Here is a 21,159-nt window from a genome sequence, read left to right on the forward strand (position 1 = left end):
ATCTTCTCTGCACCCTCTCCAAAGCTTCCACATCTTTCCTAAAGTAAGGCGACCAGAACTGCACACAGTACTCCAACTGTGGCCTAACCAAAGTCCTGTACAGCTGCAACATCACTTCACGACTCTTGAATTCAATCCCTCTGCTAATGAACGATAATACTCCATAGGCCTTCTTACAAACTCTATCCACCTGAGTGGCAACCTTCAAAGATCTATGTACATAGACCCCAAGATCCCTCTGTTCCTCCATCTGACTAAGAACCCTACCATTAACCCTGTATTCCGCATTCTTATTTGTTCTTCCAAAATGGACAACCTCACACTTGGCAGGGTTGAACTCCATCTGCCACTCCTCAGCCCAGCTCTGCATCATATCTAAGTCCCTCTGCAGACGACAACAGCCCTCCTCACTGTCCACAACTCCACCTATCTTCGTATCATCTGCAAATTTACTGACCCACCCTTCGACTCCCTCATTTAACTCATTAATAAAAATTACAAACAGCATAGGACCCAGACCTGAGCCCTGCGGAACTCCACTTGTAACTGGGCTCCAAGCTGAATATTTACCATCTACCACCACTCTCTGCTTTTGACCGGTTAGCCAGTTTTGTATCCAATTGGCCAAATTTCCCTCTATCCCATGCCTCCTGACTTTCCGCAAAAGCCTACCATGGGGAACCTTATCAAATGCCTTACTAAAATCCATGTGTACTACATCCACTGCTCTACCCTCATCCACATGCTTGGTCACCTCCTCGAAGAATTCAATAAGACTTGTAAGGCAAGACCTACCCTTCACAAATCCGTGCTGGCTGTCCCTAATCAAGCAGTGTCTTTCCAGATACTCGTAAATCCTATCCCTCAGTACCCTTTCCATTACTTTGCCTACCACAGAAGTAAGACTAACTGGCCTGTAATTCCCGGGGTTATCCCTATTCCCTTTTTTGAACAGGGGCACAACATTCGCTACTCTCCAGTCCCCTGGTACCACCCCAGTTGCCAGTGAAGACGAGAAGATCATTGCCAACGGTACTGGAATTTCCTCTCTTGCTTCCCACATAATCCTAGGATATATCCCGTCAGGCCCGGGGAACTTGTCTATCCTCAAGTTGTTCAAAATGTCCAACACATCTTCCTTCCTAACAAGTATCTCTTCTAGCTTAACAGTCCGTTTCACACTCTCCTCTTCAACAATACGGTCCCTCACGCTCGTAAATACTGAAGAGAAGTACTTGTTCAAGACCTCTCCTATCTCTTCCGACTCTATACACAGTCTCCCACTACAGTCCTTGATCGGACCTACCCTCGTTCTCGTCATTCTCAGGTTTCTCACATACGCATAAAATGCCTTGGGGTTATCCTTGATCCTATCTGCCAAGGATTTTTCATGCCCTCTCTTAGCTCTCCTAATCCCTTTCTTCAGGTCCCTTCTGGCTATCCTGTATCCCTCCACTGCTCTGTCTGAACCTTGTTTCCTCCACCTTACGTAAGCCTCCTTCTTCCACTTTACTTGACATTCAACCTCCCTCGTCAACCAAGGCTCCCTCACACGACCATTTCTTTCCTGCCTGATAGGTACATACATATCAAGGACACGTCGTATCTGCTCCTTGAAAAAGTTCCACATTTCCACCACATCCTTCCCTGACAGCCTATGCTCCCAACGTATGCTCCTCAAATCCTGTCTTACAGCATCGTAATTTCCCTTCCCCCAATTGTAAAATCTACCTTGTTGTGCGCACCTATCTCTCTCCATAACCAAGGTGAAAGTCACAGAATTGTGGTCACCATCACCAAAATGTTCACCCACTAACAAACCCACCACTTGTCCCGGTTCATTACCGAGTACCAAATCCAATATGGCCTCCCCTCTGGTTGGACACTCTACATACTGCGTTAGAAAAGCTTCCTGGACACACTGCACAAACACCGCCCCATCCAATCTACTTGATCTAAAGAGCTTCCAATCAATATTTGGGAAGTTGAAGTCGCCCATGACTACGACCCTGTGGCTTCTGCACCTTTCCAAAATCTGTTTCCCAATCTGTTTCTCCACATCTCTGCTGCTATTGGGGGGCCTATAATGAACACCCAATAAGGTGACTGCACCTTTCTTATTTCTTACTTCAGCCCATACTACCTCCAGAGGCAGATCCCCCTCAAACTTCCTTTCTGCAGCCGTTATACCATTTCTAATTAGTAATGCCACCCTCCTTCCTTTTTTACCACCCTCCCTAATCTTACTGAAACATCTGTAACCAGGAACCTCCAACCGCCATTCCTGTCCCTCATCTATCCACGTTTCCGTGATGGCCACAACATCGTAGTCCCGTCGTAGCCTTAAATGAGTTTTTTTTTGCTTCTGTATTCACTGGAGAGATGGACGTTGTTGAGGGCGAGAACACCCTGGAACAGTCTGATATTTAAAAAGTGGATGCTGAAAATGCTTGGTATCATCTAGATATACAAGTGCGCACGGCCAGACCAGGTGTGTCAAAGTTAACTACAAGAAGCGAGAAATGAGATTTCTGTGGCTCTGGCGATGAATTTTGCACCTTCACTCTCCATGGTAGCAGTACTGAATTATTAGAGGGAAGCGGATGTTCTACTTTTATTCAAGAAAGGGCACAGGGAAATTCCCAGGAATTACACAGCAGTAAGTCTTACATCTGCGGTGTGCAAGATACTGGAAAAATATTCTGAATCATAGAGAAATAGAGATGTGTAGCGTAGAAACAGACGCTTCGGTCCAACTCGTCCATGCCAAACAGATATCCTAAATTAGACTACTCCCATTTGCCAGCATTTGGCCCATATCACTCTCAACCCTTCCTATTCATGTGTCCATCTAGACGTTTTTTCAATGTTGTAATTTTACCAGCCTCGTCTCATTTCACACACACAACCAGGTTTCCTATATTCCCATCCAAATCCTTATTATGTAAATAACAAATAGTTATGGACACAACACCAATTCCTGGGTTTGTCATATGACTCCAGTTTGCAAAAGCAACAGTTTCCTCTTATAAAACGAAGTTTTTAAACGCAGATTAAAAAATAACCCCTGACACTGCTTGCATGAGACACTCACATGACAGGCACAGCACCAAAAGAAATATTCTGCTCTTTCAAGATGAGGAGGGGCCAATGTTGGACTGGGGTAGAAAAGTTAAAAATCACGCAACAGCAAGCCACAATTCAAAGACATGTGATTCATGTCTATTTGGAAAAAAACATAGTTTGATTAAAGAGATCAGCATGGCTTTGTGAGGAACAGATCATGCCTCACAAGGCTTGTTTGAGTTATTTGAGGATGTGACGAGTCGTGGTTCGAGCAGTGGATGTGGGGCATATGGATTCCAGTAAGGCATTTGATTAGGTTTCCCAGGTAGGGTCATTCAGTGTAAAAGGTCTGGGATAAAAGGAAATGTCAATTCTTGGACACAGCTTTGGGTGGCCAAAAGGACACAAGGAGTGGCAGTGGATCGAAAATATTCTGTTTGGAGGTCGGTGTCCAGTGTTGTCCCACAGCGATCTGTTCTATGGACTCTGATCTTTGCAATTTTGAAAAATGACTTGGATGAAGAAGTGGAATGCTGGGTTATTAAATTTGCGATGACAAAATAAATCGGTGGTGTTGTAGATAGTGTCGAAGGCTGTTTCAGGCGACAACAAAGCATTGACAGGACGAAGAGCTGGGCTAAGAAGTAGCATATCGAATTAAACCTGGATAAATGTGAAGTGATTCATTTTAGAAAGTCGGATTTGAATGCTGAAGACAGAGTTAAAGATAGAATTATTGGCAATGTGGTGCAACAACTGGATCTTGTGGTCCAAGCAGGTAGATCCCTTAAAGTTGCCATCCACGTTGACCGGGTTGTTCAGAAGACATATGATGTTTAGGCTTCCAGTAACAAGTCGATTGAATTTAAAAGCAGCGAGGTTTTGCTCTATAAAATACGAGTTTGACAGTACTTGGCATTTGAGTCCAGTTGTGGTCACCTCATTATCGGAATGACGTAGATGCATTCCAAAGTGTGCAGTGGAGATTTAACAGGATGCTGCCTGGATTGAAGTACTTGACTTATGAAGAGAGGTTGAACGAGGTCGGGCTTTTCACACTGTTGAGAAGAAGGAAGGGAGGTGACTTCATAGAGACGTTCAACGTTATGAAAGGAACAAAAAGAAGATAGTCAAAGACTTTTCCCCAGCGCAGAAATGACTGTCACGAGGGATCATAATTTTTATGGTGACCAGCCGAAGATACAGTGCAGATGTCTGGGGGAGTTTCTTTATGCAGAGAGTGATGAGAGCGTTGAATACACTCCCACTGGTAGTGGCAGAGTCAGGGACTTGGCGACATTTCAGCGAATGCTGGTCAAGCATAAGAACAGCAGGAAGCTGAGGGTTCTGTAGGTTAGGTTGAACTTAGATTTACATAAATGCTCTGCACAAAGTCGTAGGTCAAATGAAATGTACTGTGCTCTATTGTTCTATATTCTATTCTTAGCAATATTCTGGTCAAAACTTTCTGAACCCTCTTGAAGTTAATAATACCCTCCCTGGAGCAGTGCGACGAGAACTGCATACAGTTCTACAGAAAATGTCCTCAACAACTTCCTTTTGAACAACAAGTCCCAAATCCTATATTCAATGTTCTCAGCAATGAAAACAAGCGTGCTAAACGCTTTCTTAACCAACCTGTCTGCAAGTGAAAAAAAGAAGTCAAGGAATTATGTACCTGATCACCTAGTTCGGTCCATTCTTCAATAGTACCTCGTGCCCGACTATTTTTTGTATAAATCCTGCCATTGTTTGTTTTAGCTGACTACAATGCCTTCCCTTAATGTAAATTAAACACCACCTACACTTCTTCCCCCTGTAACCTAATTTTAAAAAAATGTAATCTTGGATAACTGTATTCACTGTCCACTATGCCATCTCTTTAAAAGTCGTGCGCAAACATACAAGCCAGGCCTTTTAAATTCTCACTCTCATTTTTTTCATAAATTACTAACAAGAGGTTGCCGAGCAACGATCCCTATTAATACCGCTATTCACTGACATCCAGTACGTAAAACAACACTCCACCACGACCCTCTGTCGAGTCATATAAAGCCAATTGTGTGTCCAGTTGGCAAGCTCACCGTGAATCCCATTTCATCTAAGTTTATAATTTAGAACTGTGTCAAGATTTTACTAAAGTCCATGTAGACAATATCTACCTTTGTCCCCTCATCAGTCTTTTTGTCTACTTCCTTAAAAGACTCATTCAATTCCTTATACACGATTTCACTATCATAAAACCATGCTGACTATACCTTAGTTAGTTCTGGCCCGTCCAAATGCATGCAAATCATTGTTTCAGAATGACCTCCAACAACTTATCCACCACTAATGTCAGGCTTTATGTCGACCCCAGTCTTCTGCTTTCAGCCGTTGTTAAATAAAGTCATAAACTCCGTTGTTCCCCACTACCTCACATCATCATTTGTTGTAAATGATGCCTTTTTTCTGCTAGGATCCGCAATTTATTTTAACCATAGCTTTCCACAACCTTTTGGAATACAGTTGATCATGTGCCGGAGACCTATCCACCTTTATGTTTTTCTAAGACCTTCAGCACTTCCTCTTCGTAAAGTGAACTGTTTACAAAATATGGACATTTGTTTTCCTGAATTCTCCAATGACTTCTCCACATTAAAAATCGACACGAACGTTTCATTCAGTGTCACTCACATCACCTGAGGTTCAACACGTGGAAAACCTCGTTGAACTTTAAGAGGCACTATTTCCTCGCTCGTTGCTGCTTTGTTCTAAATTTACTTGTGAAATTTCATTGGATTACACTTAACTTTATCTGCAAAGGCGAGCTCACATCAAGTTTTTGTCCTCTTGATTACCCTCTTAAGAATATCCCTACATTATTTATACGCTGCAAGAGATTCACTTGGCTCAGCAGTTCATATCTAATACCTGATTCTTTCTCATTATTGACAAGTATATTATTATGTTTCCTCATTTATTGCTCCTTACTGTTACCAGCCTTAACGTTTACTCCAACAGGAAGTTAATTCCTATCATTGTCGCACGTTCTGAAGTCTCTCACTACAAATGTATCGTCTATGCTTGGATGAGGAAATGATGCTGTAACAAATGGTTATCATGTTGCTTTGTTTCACAAATAAGGATGTGGAGCCTTGTTTGCTTTTTTGTGGAAGTAGCCATTAGTATCACCTTTCATAATTCGCTCAGGTAAATGTAATACCAGAAGATCAAAAGCGGTGGAGCAAAGAAATGCCAACTTGGTTTTCTAATTTAATCATGGCTGATTTGAAATTCCTCATGTCATTTTAGAACCTTTTCACAACGACTACTTTGTTTAGTTGCTTTTGATCTTCAGTTTCCACAATCTTTTTTTGCAGGATGACTCTATTCACGAGTTCAGATGAATGCACTCTGCGGAATCTTACAGACAACTTCAAAATTGTAAGAGTGCTAGGCAATTTAAATAAAGAATGATATTTCTCATCTGCAAGTAGCCCAGAAACAGAGGTAACAGTTTAAGAGTAGAAAGAGAGGTTTTCACATTGAGGTGACCCAAAAATATTTCACCCAGAGACTTGTGATTTCATGGACCTCTATACCACACGCAACGGTTCAGGCATTATGATTGAATATCGTGAAGCGTGAGATAGCTATTGTTCTGAAGAATGAAGAAATCAAATGGAAAAGGAAGAAAGACAATTCTGATTTGAAAGACAATCCCAGATCATCTCGAATGCCATTGCTAGCTGGATGGTGGAACAGCTTCCTTCTTTTTGTACCGTCAGTATTTAGATGAGGAAATGGTGCTTTAACACCCTTCATTACCATTGTCTCACGAATTTAAATTGTACAAACTCTATAGCATCGGCATATTAACGTCAGCTGAATGACAATTGACAATTGACAATTAATCTCAAATGTCTGTTGTACGTTACGTTTGTGTTCTTTGCTATGTTTCTCTTCCATGTTATGAATTTGCGTCAAGGTGGTATATGTGCTATAAGACGTTGATGTCTTGTTTTCTGCAGTAACTGTTGTTTGTACCTTATCAATTGAGTCAATATATTCCTTTATTCACTGTGGCATGTAACATTCTCAATGGTGTCTATTGAATATACCTGAAGTGATCTGCAGTTTAGAAAGCGATTTGACACTTCCTCATTGTATGATGACTTAAAAATCTCCAACTCCAATCAACTCAGCAATTTCTGTTAACATTATACAAATGCTTCGATGTTCCGTGTAAAATTACAGCTTCCTTTCTTCTGTTTACCTCTTTTCGTATCTGTACTGCCATGTTAGAGATTTACAAAATAGGATGTGCCTTTTCTGAATCATTGAAGTTTGGGAAAAGTTGAAATATTGTTTGGGATAGTCATTGTGAGTGAGCATTGTGAGACTTTCAAACGAATTGCAATGTTACAGATCCACATTTATTGCTGTACCACATATCTGAGGGAGCAACACATCCAAGGCACGCAAAAGCTGCTTTCCTATAAAATTTCACATTATCCATTCCCAATGTTATTCCACATTTCCCCTGTATCACGAACTTATTTGGGTATGTCTCCATTTTCTCTTTCAGGAGAAAGTGAAGACTGCAGATGCTTGAGATCAGAGCTGAAAATATGTTGTTGGAATAGCACAGCAGGTCAGGCAGCATCCAAGGAGCAGGAGAATCGACGTTTCGGACATGAGCCCTTGTTCAGGAATGAGGAAAGTGTGTCCAGCAGACTAAGATGAAAGCTAGGGAAGAGGGACTCGGGGGAAGGGCGTTGGAAAGGTCAAGGTGAGTGTGATAGGCCGGAGTGGGGGTGGGGAAGAGAGGTCAGGAAGAAGATTGCAGGTTAGGAAGGCGGTGCTGAGTTCGAGGATTGGGACTGAGACAAGGTGGGGGGGTGGGAAAGAGGAAACTGGAGAAATCTGAGTTCATCCCTTGTGGTTGGAGGGTTCCTAGGCGGAAGATGAGGTGCTCTTCCTCCAGCCGACGTGTTGCTATGGTCTGGCGATGGAGGAGTCCAAGAACTTGCATGTCCTTGGCGGAGTGGGAGGGGGATTTGAAGTGTTGAGCCACGGGGTGGTTGGGCTGGTTGGTCCGGGTGTCCCAGAGGTGTTCTCTGAAACTTTCCACAAGTAGGCGGCCTGTCTCCCCAATATAGAGGAGGCCACGTCGGGTGCAGCGGATGCAGCAAATGATGTGTGAAGAGGTGCAGGTGAATTTGTGGCGGATATGGAAGCGTGGGCGCAAGTTTTGCATTTCTTACAGTTGCAGGGGAAGGTGCCGGGAGTGGAGGTTGGGTTGGTGGGGGGTGTGGACCTAATGAGGGAGTCACGGAGGGAGTGGTCTTTTCGGAACGCAGATAGGGGAGGGGAGGGAAATATTTCCCTGGTGCTGGGGTCCGTTTGGAGGTGACAGAAATGACGACGGATGATACGATGTATATGGAGGTTGGTGGGGTGGTAGGTGAGGACCAATGGGGTTCTGTCCTGGTGGTGATTGGAGGGGCGGGGCTCAAGGGCGGAGGAGCGGGAAGTGGAGGAGCTGTGGTGGAGGGCATCGTCGCTCACGTCTGGAGGGAGATTGCCATCTTCCATTTTCTCTTTACCATGTCTATCGATCTCTCATTGTGAACCATTCCAAAAGCGTTACCATCGTTTTCTCTCTCTTCCCCATCGATAACTCTCTGAGCTTCAAGTTTAACATACATTGAAGAAGCAGGAATGAGCTATTCACCTCCTCGCGAGTGTTGCATCACTTATTATATTCATGGTTGATCTGATTATCACCTAAAAACGTACACGTTCCTCACTTCTAATTTAACTTAATTATTTGATACAACAAGCCGGTTATGAAAGCTCGTCTCAGCCTAACCATTCAGAGAGAAACAGCTCCAGATTTTGTCAGCTTTCCATTTATGGCTAACAACCCAGAGAATCATGTTGCCCTCATTCCGTGTGTAATGCAAATCACTCGAGAAATGCAGAGAAATCTATTCCCGTACGGGAAGAGGAGCATCAGAAAAACGAGCAGCGGTCATTGTTCATCCTTTAAGGACCTTGTCTGTGGCCATGATGCAAGCGAATGTGCCAGGACCGATGTGTCATTGTGCAAGAATGAAGGCATTAAAATCGCAAGTATTAAAAGATCATTCCACTGATACAACCCACCATTAAGAAAGAGAAAGGCCTCAATTCAGTGTCAGCTGCAATTAAAAATGTATAAGTGGCAGTCACTGTGAGCTGGAACAATATTGTAAGACTTTAGAAATACAGAAGGCGGTCAATCAGCCAACATGTGCCTACCAGTTGTATTACGTATTCTGAATCTATTACCTGGGGTGATCCTTTTTTTCAGATCCCTGTGCCTCATTACATTAGCTCTCTGTCTCTCCCCAATATAACAATGGGCCTCTTGAATGCTTCAAATAAACATACAATTCCAGGCAGTGCATTTCGGATCCGAACTGAACGCCGTTCTTTCTCTTTTTCTCATACCACACTGTCTTCCTTTGCATGGAACTTCAGGTATGAGACCACGGGGTCACTTTTGTTTGAAAGGAAACAACTTCTGCGACCTATTATGTTCATTTCATACGATTTTGCAGATCTTTCTCTCTAAGAGATAAATCTCAACATCTTCAGTCTGACCTGAAGTTCCTCATTCCCGAAACTATTCCTGACAGTCGCTTCTGCATGCTCTCTCCAAATGATCTGCCCCATCGGGAACCAATCAGAAGCTGAGGATTGGTGATGCCAATTTTCGATTAAAACACTATGATGATCATACTTTGTAATATGATCACCCTATGCAATTGCGGGCTTGGAGAAGTACAGTTAATGTGTGAGGGTAAGGAGCAAATCCAAAAACAACGTCTGCAAAAATGTACTATTGAAATATTTCAGGAAGTTTTTAAGAAGAGGAGGGATGTGATTTGGAAGAAGAGTTCCAAAAAGTTGAAAAATTGATGCGTGGGGTTCGTGCATATTCAAAGTTTAATGTGAGTTCCATACTTGATTTTCTTTTGTCCCAACACTGATGTGACTTTTATACTTTCTGACAGTGTACACTATTCATCTGACGCAGTCGCAAAATGAATTGAAATTCTTCCAAAATATTTTAAGTGCCTATGTCATTTAAATCGTGTTTAATCAGACGTCAGATAAAAGTAAACGACTGTTCATGCTGGAAATTCGACACAGATGCAGGGACTGCTGGAGAGGATCAGTGAGTATGGCAGAATTCATGTGAGAGAAACAAGAATTATGCTTTGTGTCATAAATGACTGTACTTTAGAACCTTATGTTAGACTGTAGCAAGAAATATATCGTGATCCTCAAACCTTCAAGAGGTAGTTTCCTAATCGCATTCTGGAAATATTACTGACCATTTGTGTTGCAGAACCACATTCCAAAGGAACCATTTCACTCAAGTTTAAATCTAGCATTCACTCAGTAACTTGGAAAATTACTCAGTTGTGACCTGTCCACAATATCCTCTTCACAATAAAAAAGGCAATATCTAAACTGACTATCAATGTCCATTAATCCTCTATTAGTCATCGACGAAAGTGATGAACATTTTATTGTATAGGCCAGTGACAGTAAATACATAGAACATAATGTACTTAATGTTTGTCTTAACAGTTTTGTTGTCTTGGCAATGTCTGGCTGTGAGGCATTGGGGGCAGAGACTGGCAAATGAAGACTTAAATTGACAGGACCTGGTTTCAACTGAGATTGACCATGAGATCACTGACACTGTGTTCCTCTGGCCTCACCCAATACACACCAAACACTTGGAGCCAACAGGTACGATCCATTTCCAACGTGACTCCCGTTTACTGGTTTAAAAATCAGAACTGAATCTATCGGAATAAACTCCATGACCGATGATTAAGGTCACCTGTCACAGGCTGGACCTAACAGTAAGGTGCGGAATGGTTCACAAGGCATTAAGAGGCAGTTCAGCCATTATAGCAATGTGAGAGCATGTCATTCGCATCGTCACTCTGTGTCATTCCAATCGAGAATGTGGTGCTGGTCAGGCAGCATCCGAGGAGCAGGAGAATCGACGATTTGGACATAAACCAGAATGGCCAATTCCCTTTGCCCATGTGTTTGTTTTTAAACTTGAAAGCCTTTTCCATGAGGAAGTATCTGAAAATCATTGTCAAATTGGCCCTAAAACCAATCTAATGCCACACATCATTCCTGATGGAGGGCTTAAGCATCCTGTTCCTCGAATGCTGCCTGACCTGCTATGATTTTCCAGCATCACATTCTCGACTCGGATCTGCAACGTCTGCAGTTCTCACTTTCTGTTGCACCCCCCCCCCCCAACCCTGCTTACTATTTCCATTCTAATTCCCATCAAATATCCCCTCTTGAATGTTTTGAATTGAACGTGACACCGCTACATTGCCAGGCACTACATTTGGGTGGATGCTTCCCAATGTTAACAAGGTTAGGTTGCACGTGTTTCTTTTTAGAGAGGTCTCAAACACAGATTCCAACGTGTCTGGTTTAGATGGGTTTAGGGCCAGTTTCACCATAACTAACAGATGTGTCTCAGGGAAAAAGGCTTTCAAGTTATAAAGAAACACACGTGAAAAGGGGATTGCTCAGTTCTTCGACCTCAGCTTTTCTCTGCTTCCACAAAGAACAAAGAACAAATAAAATTACAGCATGTGAACAGGCCCTTCAGCTTCCAAGCCTGTGCTTATTGAGATCATCTATCTAAAGTTTTCATCTATTTTCAAATAATCTGTATCCCTCTGCTCTCTGGCTAGTAAAGTATTTGTCTAGATAATTCTTAAATGATGCTCTCGCAGCCGTCTCTGCCACCTGCACTGGTATCACGAACCAGGAACCTACTAAATTCTGAATAAAGAAAAGTCCACACATAGTCCTCTTCAGCTTTATCACACACACCTTGAAATCGTGACGCCTCGTCATTCAGTCCCTGTTGCTCTAGGAAAAAGCTTCTTAATGTTCACCATCTCTTTACCTCCCATAGTTTGGTAGACCTCAATACGTTCCTTCTCAACCATCGTGTTTCTAATGGAAATAAATGTAACCTACTCAACCTCTATTCAGAGCTAGCGCCCTCCACATCCTAGTGAATCTCCATTGCACACTCTCCAAAGCATCTACATCCTTCTGACAATGTGGCGACCAGAGGTGCATTCAGTATTCCAAATGTGGCCGATCCAATGCCGTTTACAACTGGAACATCACCTACCAACACTTGTCGTCAATACCCCGTCTGATGAAAAAAAACTTGCCTCATGACTTCTTGACCAGTCTATCGGCCTGCATTGCTAACGTCAGCACACAATGGATCTGACAATGCAGATCTCACTGTGCACCAGGGCTTTTTCATTTATCAAAAAAATTGTTCGAGGATAGGATGTTCTGAAATGCATCACATTGCAAAAGACCAGTTTGAACTTCGTCTGCTCGTCTCCATTTAACTATCTCCATTTAACCATTCTGCCACATTCTCACAATCCCCTTTACTAACTTGAGTGTCATCTGCAAAGTTGCTGATCAGAACTTTTATACTTTCCTCCAGATCATTTGTGCATTTCACAAACAACATAAGTATGGTTGCAGCACATTTCTGTGCGCAATACCACTGGTAACTTCTCTCCATTTTGATAAACTGCTTTCCACTACTACTCTCTGTCTCCTGCTATTCATCCAGGTCTCTATCCATCTAGCTAGTACACCCTGTACTCCGTGTGACTTCACTTTCTTCACCAGCCTACCATGGGGCAACTAACCAAACGCCTTATTCAAGTCTATGTATATGACATCTACAGGCCTTCCCTCATTCTTCAGCCATTGCTTTGTCACTTGCTCCAAAAAACAACTGCATTGGTAAGAAATTATGTTCTCTCCTCAAAACCATGCCACCTATCACGGGGAAGACCATTTTCTTCTACATGGAAATAGATTCTATTCGTCACCATCTTCTCCAGCAGCTTTTCTACCCTAACGTCATGCACACCTGTCTATAATGACCTGGATTACCTTTGCGACACTTCTTAAACAACCGGAGAACATTAGCAATGCTCGGGTCCTCCGGGACAAATTCAGTCTTCAATGATGCTGCAAAGGTGTCTGTTAAGGCACCAACTACATTCTCTCTCGCTTCCCTTAGTAACCTGCGATAGATGCAAACCAAACCTGAGGACCTGTTCATGTTAATGCCTTTTAGAATGCACAACACCTCCTCCCTCCTTATGCCAACGTAACCAAAAGTAATCAAACACCTGTCTCTAACTTCAATATCCGTCATGTATCTCTCCTCCGTGAATACCAACACTAAGTACACGTGTTCTTAGCTAGTTTCTATTACCCCAGGCTTAGCTTTCCTGCTTTGTCCTCAATTGGGCCAATCCTTTCTCTATTTACCTTCTTCCTCACTATTAAAAAAAATGAAAGATTTTCCTTAACAAATTTTGCTACTGATATTAATTGAACCATGTTAGTTTTTTTTAAATTCCTCGTTTCATATTGGTCCTACTTTCCCGATATTCGTTCAAAGTTTCGTCAGTTTACAATTGCACAAATCTTATGCATGTTTCATTTATCGTCTTAGCTTTTCTCACAAATTCGCCTGTCACCAATGTTCCCAATCTTCCCATTTCTATTGTTCACCTTCATAGCTACATGTCTGTCCTCCAGTGTAATAAGCCTCAGTTTACAAGCCCCCAACATATCCAATATAGATTTACCCATAAACAGCTGCAACTTATCCACACTCCCCTTCTCCTGTGGAATTTTGCTATAGCAGCGCTTCCATACCCTGGCGCTGTGACGCAGCAGTGCTAACCACTGAGCCACCATGCCGCGTTAATTTGCAAAGTGGAGGTTTGTTCGCAAAAGCATATTCAGCAAGTGCATCGTGGACCAATTTCTCTCACTCCCAATCAACCCTATTGGACAAGGGAGAAAGATTCATGGGAGAGAGTACTGCATGGATTCAGATTGGCATCATTCAGATCAAATTCGTTCAGAACCGCACACCTCCATGCTTCCCTGTGCCACCCAACCACGCTTCACCTTCGTCCTTTTGGGAAAGCTGTCATTTTGTTTTGCCCGTGTGGAATGGACAAACTTGTGTTCGTTTGAACAGTGTTGGTGTCTTGGCAATGTCTGGCCGTGAGTCAGTGAGAGCAGAGATTCAAAAAGGAAGACTTGAACTGACATAGCGTTCCTCTGGCCTCTCCCAATGGACACCACCCCCAAACGCTTGGAGCAAGCAGGAACGATCCATTCCCAACATCACTCCAGTTTATTGTTTTAAAACTCAGATCTGATTCCATTGGATTAAACTCCATGACCGATGCTTACGGTCAGCTGTCACGGGCAGGAGCCAACATCAAGGCGCAGAAAGGTTCACAAGGCACAGAGCAGCTGTTCGTTCATCATGCCGATGCGAGAGCACTTCATTCCCAACGTGACTATGAGTCATTCCACCAACACACCCTGCCCTCCAACATCCCTGCTCACCATTTGCATTCTACTTCCAATGCAACATCCCTTCTTGAATATTTTCGATTGAACATGCTTCAGCCACATTTCCAAGTACGATATTTGGGAGGATGCTACTCCGTTAACAAGGTTAGGTTCATACTTCTTTTTTTTTCGAGGGGTCTCAAACCCACATTCCACTGTGCCTGGTTTAGATGGGTTTGAGGGCCGATTTGACCATAACTAACAGGGAAGAGAAGCCTCAGAGAAGAGGCTTTCAAGTTGACAAAATGTGCAAAAGGGATTGGCCAGTTGTTCCAGCTTTGTTTTGTCCATGGAACAAAGAGTAAATTGCAGCACGTGAACAGGCACTTAAACCCTCCAAACCTGCACCTGTCTAGATCCTATATCTAAAGTTTTCGCCTATTTTCATAGGATGTGTATCCCTCTGCTCCCTGCTCAGTTAGGTATTTGTCTATATACTTCTTAAATGATGCTATCGTATCCATCTCTACTAACTGAACTGGCATCACATACCAGTTGCGCACCAGCATCTGGCTAAAGAAATGTCCACGCATAGTTCCCTTCAACTTTACCTCACTCACCTTGGACTCTTGACGCCTAGTAATTCAGTCCTCCGCTCTGGGGAAAAAAAAACTTCTTGCCGTTCACCTTGTCTATACCACCCATAATTTGTTAGATCTCAATCAGTTCCCTCCTGAAACTTTGTCTTTCTAACGAAAACAAACCTAATCTACTCAATTTCTCTTCACAACTAGCGCCCTCCATACCAGGCATAATCCTGGTGAACCTCCGCTGAACCATCTCCATGACGTTCACATCCTTCCGGCAATGTGGCGCCCTAAGAGCTGTACACATAATTCCAAACGTGGCCGAACCAATGCTGTTTACAACTGGAACATCACTTGCCAACACTTGTAGTCAATACCATGTCCGCTCAAAGAAAGCATGCCATTTGCCTTCTTGACCACTCTATCAACTCGCGTTGCCAGCTTCATGGCATAATGGATTGAACACGCATATCTCAATGTACATTAATTTTCCCCAGGACTTTTTCATTTAGCGAAAATGTTGCTCATAAATCGGATCTTCGAAAATGCATCACCTTGCACATGCCCGGATTGAACTTTATCTGCCATTTCTCCACCCAACCATCCAATCTATATGTACTGTGCTACTTTTTCTCGCAGTTCCCTTCACTATTTGCTACTCAACGAGATTTAGTGCCATCTGCAAACTTCCGAATAAGAACTTTTTTTTATATTTCTCCAGATAATTTATGTATATCACAAACAGCAGTGGTTGCAGCATGTATCAGTGTGGAGCACTATTGGTAACATAACTATTTTCAAAGTTCCCTTACACTACTACTCTTCGTCTCCTGCTGTTCTGCCAGTTCTCTATTCATCTATGTTGGACACCCTGGACTCCATGTGACTGCATTTTCTACATCGGCCTACATGGGGAAACTTATGAAATGCCGTACTGAAGTCTATGCATATGATATCTACAGGCCTGCCCTCAATTTTCGTGCATTGTTTTGTCACTTCCTCAAAAAAATTTACTAAGTTGGTAAGGCATGATGTTCCCAATACAGAACCATGCTGCCTATCATGGATAAGCCAATTTTAATGCTAAATGGAAGTAGATCTTGTCCTCACCATCTTCTCCAGCAGCTTTTCTACCACTGACTTCAGGCACATCGGACTACAATGACCTGGATTGCCCTTACGACTCTTCTTGAACAACGGGACGGCATTAGCAAGGCTCTAGTCATCCAGCACAATGATGCCGCAAAGGTGTCTGAAAAGGCCCCAGCTATATCCCCTCTCACTTCCCTCACTAACCTGGGATAAATCCAAACCAGACATGACGTCTTGTTCACGTTAATGCCTTTAAAAATAAACCACACGCCCTCGCTCCTTCTGCCAACTTGACCGAGAGTAATCATACATCGGTCCCTAATTTCAATATCCATCATGTCCCTCTCTTTGTTGAATACTGACACTAAGTACTCCTTTAGAATATTGCCAAATTTCCATGACTCCAGGCATAGCTTTCCTGCTTTGGCCTGAAATGGGTCAACCCTTTCTCCATTTACCCTCTTGATCCGAATACAAGAATGGAAGGCTTTGGGATTTTCGTTAACTTGCTTTGCTACAGATTTCACATGAGCCAAATTAGTTGCCTATATTCCTCATTTCAGATTCCCGATACTCTTTAAAGTCTTCGCACATAATCAAAGTAGGGTTATCCTTAAACAGCTGCCAACTATCCACACACCTCAGCTCCTGCCGAATTTTACTATAGTTGACCATTCCCCGATTTATCATTCTTCCCAACTAGTGAAGGAACAGCAATTTGTATGTAAATGTAACTGATGTAATGCTCGGAGAGCAACCTCAGGGTGGTGTTCTCAAGTATCTATTGACTAGTTGTTGAAAACGATAGAGGTTGTGTGTTTAGACGATGCTGACTGAACAACCTTGATGAGTCTCTGTACTACACGGCGCGTTACTGATCGCTGGTGTCGGAGTGAGACGAATTTAATGAAAATATCGCGAAAAGAAAGAGATAATTTTGCCTAGGTGCCATCAAACTCCTTGAGTTTTGTTGAAGAAGAATTCATCCTGGCAAGTGAAGACTTTTGGTGATTGTGCTTTGCAGGTAGTGGATCGCCTTCGATGAGTTAGAAGGTGAGATCTTGCTGAATGCTCCCCAACATCTTGCAGTCACCATATTTATACAGCTAATCCAGTTCAGTTTCAATATGACAACTCGTATTATTAGTTTGCGAACTCACTGATGATAATGAATGTCTCAGTGAGATTGTTAAATCCCTCTAAACAGTAATCTCCAGGATGTTGATGGTGATGTGATTCAGAGATCGTCAAAACATATGGTCGCATTACACTTTGTTGGATTTGGTCATTTCCTGGCATTTATGTGCTGTGAATATGATTTGATAGTTTCCAGCTCATGGCGAGATATTGTCCAGGATTGGTGCATTTGGGCATCGACTGCTTCAGTATGTGTGAACAATGGAGATGTCATAAGACCTTGATGAAACTTCACAGCAATGTTTACTTCATGTCCAGTAAATATTTGAACACTTATGGTGAAAAAAGGCACAGAAATATGAGATAAAAGCGAAGTTGAGTGTTTGTCTCTATGTAATGTGACATATTACTGCGCGTTTAAAATAATTTCTTTTGTTTTCTTTCTCTTGCAAGGAGGTGTTGCCAAAATTATGATGATTTGCCTGCTTCAGAAACAATGGTTAAACAGTATTGAGCTCAAAAAGATTTTATTTTTCAAGTAAATCAATATGTGGCTGGAATCAGGCTCACACAAACTCAAAGTTTTAATTGCTCTTCAGTTTAGGTAGAGGTGATGTTTGGACAGAGGTTAAGCTGATAGATACCGATCTGTCTCTTCTGCAGAAACTAAACCGCCTCTGTTCTCTCTGTGTTGCAAGACAGTTTAGTTTTCCTATGTTTTTTTTTTCTCCATAACTGGTGATAGCAGATGAAAATTAACGAAGTGTGTTTGTGGAATAAAAACAACAGACGTTGCTGGGAAAATTCAGCAGTTCTGGCGGCATCTGTACAGAGAAATCACAGTTAAAGTTTCGGGTCCGCTAACAACTGTTCAATACTCGTGTGTTCATGTGATGCTGCTGCTCTGGAACAGTTGAGGATTAATAGTTAAGCAACATATTCATTTGGTAACCTTTATTACATCAAAGTCATGTGAATTTCTTATTGGTTGCTGCATTTTAACTGTGATGTAAGAACAAAGTGTATTTTGCTTAACGCCTGGTAGTTTGATGAAATGAATCACATCCGGAACAGTACACTTTTGTCATGCCTTTCACTCAATAGAATTTAGGGTCTGACCTGCTTCCTTGATATGTCTTCGTGTGTGTAAGTATATGTACACATATTAGACTACTTACAGTGTGGAAAACAGACCCTTCGGCTCAACAAGTCTGCACCGACCCTCTAAAGAGCAACCCACCAAACCCATTCCCGTACGTTTACCCCTTCACCTAAAACTACGGGCACTTTAGCATGTTCAAATCAACTGGCCTGCACATCTTTTGACTGTGGGAGAAAACCAGCACACCAGGAGGAAACCATCTCCCTAATGTCGCTGGGATAACTACATTGGCAGGCAGGGCATTCCACGCACTTACCAATCTCTGAGTAAAGAACCTGCCTCTGACATCTGTCTTAAATCTACCACCCCCTCAATGTGCAGCTATGCCGCCTCGTACAAGCTGACGTCATCATTCTAGGAAAAAGACTTTCGCTGTCTACTATATCTAATCCTCTGATCATCTTGTATGCCTGTATTAAATTCCCTTTTAGACTTCTTCTTTCCAAAGAGAACAGATCCAAGTCGCTCAGCCTTTATACGTAAGACCTTCCCTCCAGACCAGGCAATATCCTGGTAATTCTCCTCTGCACCTTTTCCAATGCTTCCACATTCTTCCCGAAGTATCGCGATCAGAACTGTACACAATATTCCAAGTGCAACCGCATTACCATTATGTACTGTTGCAGAATGATATTGCGGTTCCAGAATGTAATCCCTCTACCAATGAAACCTAACACACCCCATGCCTGCTTAACAGCACTAACAACATGGGTGGGATCCTTCAAGGATCTATGCATATGCACCCCAAGATCAGTCTGCACATCCACATGACCAATAATCGTTCCATTGGCCCAGTACTCTGCCTTCCTGCTATTCTTCCAATGTGCATCACCTCACATTTACCTGCAGTTAACTCCCTTTGCCACCTTTCAGTCCAATTCTGCAGTTTATCCAAGTCCCCCGGCAAACTATAACATTCTTCCAAATTATCCAACACTCCACCGACTTTAGTCTCATCTGCAAATTTACTAATCCATCCACCTATGCCTGCAACTAAGTTCTTAATAAAAATAACAAGCAGTACTGGATCAAAACAGATCATCGTGGCACACCACTTGTAACTGTACTCCAGGCTGAATATTTTCTATCAACTACCACTTGCTGCCTTCTTTCAGAAAGCCAGTTACTAATCCAAACTGCTAAATCACCCTCAATCCCATGCCTATGCAGTTTCTCCAAGAGCCTACCTGTGGAAACTTGTCAAAGGCTTTATTGAAGTCCATGTATACCACGTCAACTGTCCTTCCCTCGTCTACATGCTTGGTCACCTTCTCAAAAAACTCAACGAGGTTTGTGAGACACGACCTGCCCTTGACGAAACCACATTGACTATCTGAAATCAAATTGTTGCTTGCGAGATGATTATAAATCTCATCTCGTATAATCATTTCCAAAATTTCTACTACAGCAGAAGTAATGCTCACTGATCTATAATTATCTGGGTCATCTCTACTGACCTTCTTGAACAAGGCCACAGCAATTGCAATCCTCCAGTCTTCTGGCAATAAACCTGCAGACAATGACATCTCAAAGTTCAAAGCCAAAGACTCTGCTGTCTCATCTCTAGCTTCCCAGAGAATCGTCGGATAAACTTCATCCAGCCCAGGGGACTTGTCTACTTTCGCTCCTTCTAGAAGTCTTAACACCTTCTCCTAACTAACGTCGATCCTTTCTAGTCTATATATCTCATGTCTCATTCTTCTCCTCTGCAATACTCTCCTTTTCTTGAGTGAAAACCGATGAGAAATATTCGATTAGCATCTCTCCGATCTGCACAGGGTCCACACTGATCTTCCCACTTCGGTCTTTGACTGGCCCTATTCCTACCCTAGTCATCCTTTTATTCCTCACATACCTGTAGAAAGCTTTAGGATCCTCCTTTATTCTATTTGCTAACGATTGCTCGTGCCCCCTCTTCTTAACTCTCTTTTTAAATCCTTCCTAGCTGATCTGTAACTTTCCATCGCCTCATCTGAACCACCTTGTCTCATCGACAAATATGCCTCCTTCTTCCACTTCACAAGGAATGCAATTTCTGTCGTAAACCACGCTTCCCTTACCTTATCACTTCCTCCCTCTCTGACAGGGACATACCTATCAAGGACACGCAATATCTGTTCCTTAAATTTTGAGGGGGTTTGGTCCACTTCATAACAATTGCCACAGATACCACTGGAATGATATACTGAAGTGGCAATTTAACTGAACATGCATCAGACGCAACATTGAAAATCTGAATGAGAAACTGCCGTAACAGAATGTAATCGGTCTGGCTCTGTCACTGAACTCTATACATATGGCAAATAAACCAGGAGCTATTATAAATGAAACACAAGTCATGTGTAATATGTGTAAGATTCAAAAATGCTCGAGAAGTCTGGCAACATCTGTAGAGAGAAAGCAGAAATAACATTTTGGGCCCAGTGACTCTACATCAGAACCTTATATAGATAAATCGAGACTGTGAAGCTGAATTGTCATGTTGATGGATCACTCCTTCGCAAACTCCGCTACGTTTTCTTTGTTGGGCAAGTTTTGCCATTCAAATTATTTTGGCTTTTCATTGCTTGAATAATTTCCAACATGTTATTGAAAACAGTTTCAGAGCCGCTGATGTAATGTGTTTGTTCAAGTACGTGTAGCTAAAAGAAACAAAACCGTTCA

The sequence above is a fragment of the Chiloscyllium punctatum genome, chromosome 35 (assembly GCF_047496795.1).
Source record: "Chiloscyllium punctatum isolate Juve2018m chromosome 35, sChiPun1.3, whole genome shotgun sequence".
Lineage (NCBI taxonomy): Eukaryota > Metazoa > Chordata > Chondrichthyes > Orectolobiformes > Hemiscylliidae > Chiloscyllium > Chiloscyllium punctatum.